At 35.5% G+C, this 6106-nt stretch overlaps 1 non-coding gene across 1 annotated transcript; it reads left to right on the top strand.

Annotated features, from left to right (window-relative positions):
- The first annotated feature begins 467 nt into the window (after window positions 1–467).
- On the top strand, window positions 468–574 carry LOC133793034 (small nucleolar RNA R71). The gene has a single exon (XR_009874498.1). It is a non-coding gene; the product is annotated as a small nucleolar RNA R71 (small nucleolar RNA).
- The last annotated feature ends 5532 nt before the right edge of the window (window positions 575–6106 follow it).

Raw genomic sequence — 6106 nt, 5'->3', positions numbered from 1 at the left:
AAGTCGTTTGACTTTGAAATCGGGCTTGCATATCAGCAAGTATCTGCTACAAGTTCTCAGGGACTGGCAGAGGGTTCTGGCCATGGTCATCATCTCTAGCCTCAGACCCTGTGTCAGCTAGTCGTATTGATCGCCTTGGATGCATAGCTATCTGATATCGCCCAATAAACTCCTAAGCGGTCGCAGTAGTAATCGGGCTATGTCGTATTCACAGAGAGGTAAAATACAAAATTAAAAGAAAGATTAGTAAATTAAAAATAATAACTTTGGACAGATATAAATTTGAAAAAGAATATAAACATTAAATGAATCAAATCGAGGAATTAGACACAGCAAGATCGTCGAGGTACTCGAAAGCTTCATCAGGACCTTTTTGAAGGAATTCGCCATTGCACATCATTTGTACGAATTGTCTTTGTCCGGTTGTGAGACTGTCATAGAAATAGCTGATCAGACGCCAGCTTTCGTATCCATGATGTGGGCATTGATTTATCAAATCTCTAAACCTCTCCCAGACCTGATGGAAAGTTTCATGGTCTTTCTGGATCAAGGTAGAGATTTGCCTCTTAAGGCTGCTAGTCTTATGGGGCAGGAAATATTTGGCAAAGAATGCTTTTGTCATTTCGTCCCATGTTCCAATAGATCTAGGCCTTAAGGAATACAACCAACTTTTTGCTTTGTCTTTGAAAGAGAAAGGAAAGAATTTGAATCTCACAATGTTGGTGACATCAGCTCAGTTGTTGAATGTAGCCACCACCTCTTCGAATTCCTGTATATGCACGTACGGACTGTCATTTTCCAACCCATGGAAGGTTGGTAAGAGGTTAATCATGCCGGGTTTGAAATCAAAATTTGGCATATTGTTGGGATACATTATGCATGAAGGTGTGGTTGCACGCGTAGGATGTAAATATTCCTGTAGCGTTCTTGGTTTGACTTCATCTTGATGAGCCATCGTGGGTGGTTCAGGAAGTCTCGGTGAATCAGGAGTGTTTGAACAAATGGAAGAAAACGACGAACTTGGAGAGTTTTCTAAAGTTTCTACTTGTTGTCTCACAAATCTCGCTAGTGCGTCTCTGTTTCGTGGCATAAATATTTTTTTAGTTTGTAAGTATTATAAGGGCAAATGTGTAATAATGTAATAAGTATACACCAAAATGTTCCCAGGCCAATTGGAAAGGCTGCCAAGGTACCACTTTAGGCCCAAGAGCTTTTCTAGAACTCCCCGAGGTTCTTAGAAAAGATTGGAGGGTAACGCTAACACAGACCTTATTTAAGAACCAATTTTTCTAAGACAGAACAAGTTTGGTTTTCACTAATTTCCAAAATTACACAAATGTTCTCAATACTTTGTTTGATTTTTGATTTTTTTTTATAAATTTTATGATTTAAAATTTTATGCTCTTTCTTTTTCTTTTTTTTTTCGAAAAAAACCTAAATCTAAAAAAATAAAATTCTAAACCCAAAAATAAAATTTTAAAAAAAATGAATAAATAAAATAAAAAAAATTACTAAGGAAAACTAAAATAAAAGAGAAATTTAACATTATACTACTTTTTTTTTTAAATAAAGAAAAAAAAATTTTACTATGCAAACCTTTCATTGTAGAATTACCTCCCCGGCAACGGCGCCAAAAATTGATATCGCCCAATAAACTCCTAGGCGGTCGCAGTAGTAATCGGGCTATGTCGTATCCACAGAGAGGTAAAATACAAAATTAAAAGAAAGATTAGTAAATTAAAAATAATAAACTTTGGACAGATATAAATTTGAAAAAGAATATAAACATTAAATGAATCAAATCGAGGAATTAGAATCAGAAAGAAAGTATGGAAGACATAAGTTTCATTCATGCAAACATATATATATTTTAATAAAATTGATTCATTATACTCAACTATAATTCTACACCATTAATTATAGTTGGAAAATATATATAATAAAGCTCACCTTAAAATATGATATTTAATTAAATTATACTAACTTCTAATTTTAAAAACCTATCATATTATATACTTTAGAGCGACAAAATACCAATGGCAGAATGCAGTAAAAAGCATATAATATAACTAATATTCTAAATTAAATTAAAAACCTAAATTACATAAGAAGAGCATGACTAGACTTATGTAAAAGATAATAATAAATTTAGAATAAAAATTAGAAGAAAATAAATTTAATTGTAACAAATATATAGAAATGAAGAACAAAATAAAGAATCAATATATTAAAAATACAATGTTAAACATGAACTTCACTCTAGCCTTTCCACAAGAAAATTTAGCCTAAAATAGGCATTGTTTTCACTCACAAAAATGTAAAAGAAAAATATGAAAAATAAGTGTTTTTCTCTCCAATACTCTCTATACTCTCCTTACACAATCTGATGAAATTTTACTCCATTTAGTACTTTATTTATAGTGTAAATAGGACTAAAAAACGTGCAAAACCGTGTACAAAATAGTGGGAAAGTGGCATAAAAAGCTGGTGGAAGTGGGGAAAATATGTTGAGCCGTGGGAGACAGGGACTGATTGTGGCAGGCGGCTGGTCGGGTTCATGGGGCGCAGGGACTGACGAGAGGGACGCGTGGCGGGCTATGGTTCGTTCAGCAGCTGCCTCGTGTCAGACGGATGGGACGCGTGTCAGTCGTGCAGGTGCGGCGTCAGGTGGCAGGGGTGCAGCTGGGGGCTCGGCTGGAGTGCGGCTCGGCTGGCTCGACTCGGAGGCTCGAGTGGACAAATGGCGAGCTGCCACGTGGCATCGTAGAGGGAGCAGTTGAAACTTGGGTTTGGGCTCCATTTTGGGCCTATTTCTCCTTCAAAAATACCATTTTCTTCAATTTTAATTCTTTCTTTCTCATTTCTTTTTCTTCGTGTCAAAAATATATTTTATTTCCTGAAAATTCAACACAAATTAAATTAAAATCAATATTTTCAAATATAAAATATATGACAATAAATCCATGAAAATATTAATTAAAACTTAATTAATTTTACACTTTAAGATTAATAAAATGATATTTTTGAGCACTAATCACAACCCCCAACCAGCTTATTGCTAGTCTCTAGCAATTCAAGCGAATTGATAAATGTCAACATGATATATTTCCGATCAAAAATGATAAAAGAATTTAAGTATTAACACAAAATGTTAGTAACAAGTCAACAAGAGTTATCAAAATTACTTTGAATAAATCTAGAGTTGTGAGTGTGTGTACTAAACTTGAACCTTCTTACCGCAAACCATAGCACATAAAGCCTTTGAAATTATGCCAAGTAAAAGTCTCAACTCCATTAACCTCTCATGTAATTGAAAATATTTAAAGTTTAAGGGTTTCACTCATGGAGGTGGAAAAGAAATAAGCACTCATCAAATGGGTATGTATTTAGGACAAACTCTTAAATAATTATTGAAACAAAGATAGGAAATAAACCATTTGGACAACCACCATAAAGAGTACCACAAAACCAGTTTTTCGGGATTTTAAGTTGAATGGACAATCTTTACATTTATTCTAAGAGCCATCAAATAAAACATGAAATTAATAAACACACTTTTTTTTTTTTTGGACACAAGAGACAACATAATTGAAAATGATAGAAATATTGCTCTTGTGTCTTTCTCCTTTTTTTTTCTATTTTTTTTCTTCTTTCCTTCTTCTTTTTTTCTTCTTTTTTTTTTCATTTTGTTTTTCATGAATAACATAATAAAAGGCTCTCTAATAAGATTTGTCTATAGAAAATATTATTCCTAAAACATCATCCATTCATACCACAATACCTTGTCCAAATAATTATAACCATTTCTAAGAATCAATAAAAATTTAAAAGTTGTTTTCTCAAGTCTCACTTCTCACACAAAAGAATGAATTACTTAAACATGGAAAATTTCTAAGCAAATATGTGCTAACAACCACCTTACCACAATAATTGGCATGTGCATTAGGTAACTCTAGAAAACTCTTAGTAATACAGATAACGAAAATTGACTCAAAAGTAACATTTTAAAAAAATTTGACCGTGAAAATATTAATATGACAAAAATCAACATAATATGAAAAAAATCAACATGAACGTGCATGAATATGCTCACCACCCCCTAACCAAAATCTGACAGTGTCCTCAATGTCTCAAAAGATAATAAATGTAAAAGAGTAGGGAAAGAGAACACCTGGATAGCGAGCGTCGAGTGATAGAGCGAATATTGATTCTCTAAAACATGAAAAACTGAAAACACAAAATGATAACAAATAAAATAAAATGACAAAAGGGAAATAAACAGAAAACAAACCTATGTACAAACAATTTGGAACACTACTCAGACTTGGTAAACCAGTTCCACAAGAGTGACTTCTTCAGGCTGGGTCACCCTCTCTATGTAGTGTTTCAGTCACTGGCCATTTACTTTGAATTATCTCCCATCAGTTGGGTCTATGACCTCAACAGCACCGTTGGGAAAGACAGATTTCACAACATATGGGCCAGTCCACCAGGGTGGATATGCAGACGAGAGTCATAAAGATGCACTCGTTGGTTTGGCTCAAATTCTTTTCTTAGGATCTGCTTGTCATGAACCGCTTTCATTTTAGCCTTGTAGATCCTAGAGTTGTTATAAGCATCATTCCTTAATTCTTCAATTTCTGACAATTGAAGCTTACGATTGAGTCCGGCCGCCTTGAGATAAAAATTTAGGCTTTTAACTGCCCAATAAGCTTTGTGTTCCAGCTCAACAGGAAGGTGCCAGGCTTTACCATAGACTAGCCTATAAGGAGACATACCAAGTTGAGTTTTGTAAGCAGTGTGGTATGCCCAGAGAGCATCGAGAAGTTGTGAGGACCAATCTTTGCGGTCAGGATTAACCGTCTTTTCTAAAATTTGCTTAATTTCTCGGTTGGCTAACTCAGCTTGGCCATTTGTCTGTGGGTGATAAGGCAATGCAACCTTATGAATTACACCATATTTTTGCATTAAGGTCTCGAAAGAATAGTTGCAAAAATGGGTGCCTTGATCACTTATGATAGCGCGAGGTGTGCTAAACCTAGATAACACATTTTCCTTAAGAATTTCACAACAGTTATGTTATCATTATTTCGACAAGGCACAGCTTCCACCCATTTTGAGACATAGTCTATGGCGAGGAGAATGTAAAGGTAGCCAGAAGAAGGTGGAAATGGTCCCATAAAGTCTATTCCCCAACAATCGAATATTTCTATTACAAGAATTGGGTTTAATGGCATCATATGTCACCGAGACAGGGCACCTAATTTCTAACACCTTTCACATGATCGGCAGAAATTGTTAGTGTCTTTGAACAAAGTGGGCCAATAAAGACCACACTGTAGGATTTTTGCAGCAGACTTTTTCATAGAAAAATGACCACCACAAGCTTCATTATGACAAAAGTCCAGGACACTAAAAATTTCATCATCTGGAATGCAACGTCTCATAATTTGGTCGGGGCAATACGAACCTCGACCAAAAATTTACGTTTATCTTGTGCACTCCATGCAGTTGGAAGTTCGCTAGTCAATAAGTAATTGACGATATGAGCGTACCATGGAAACTTAGTGACTACGAAGAGATGTTCATCAGGGTTGTCATCTCGAATGGCTGGGCCATCAGTGGAATTAGAAAATTCAAGAAGAGATAAGTGGTCCGCTACCACGTTTTCAACTCATTTCTTGTCTTTTATAGTTAGATCAAATTCCTGTAACAGAAGGATCCACCTAATTAAACACGCCTTAGCATCCTTTTTGGAAAGGAGGTATTTTAAGGCGGAATGGTCTGTAAAGACGGTGATAGGTGAACCAATCAGGTAGGAACGAAACTTGTCAAGTGCGAATACAACAGCAAGTAACTCTTTTTCAGTGGTAGAATAGTTCATTTGAGCACTGTGAAGAGTTCTACTTGCGTAATAGACAACAAAGGGCTTCCCTTCCCTTCTTTGACCTAAGACGGCCCCTATAGCATAATTGCTAGCATCACACATGATTTCGAACGGTAAGTTCCAATCTGGTGGCTGAATGATAGGGGCGGAAGTGAGTTTTGCAACGAGCGTTCGGAAAGATTCCTCACACTCAGGTGTCCAACTGAACACAACATCTTT

The sequence above is a fragment of the Humulus lupulus genome, chromosome 7 (assembly GCF_963169125.1).
Source record: "Humulus lupulus chromosome 7, drHumLupu1.1, whole genome shotgun sequence".
Lineage (NCBI taxonomy): Eukaryota > Viridiplantae > Streptophyta > Magnoliopsida > Rosales > Cannabaceae > Humulus > Humulus lupulus.
Note: the sequence above shows the minus strand (reverse complement) of the source record. Positions and strands in the feature narration are given on the sequence as shown.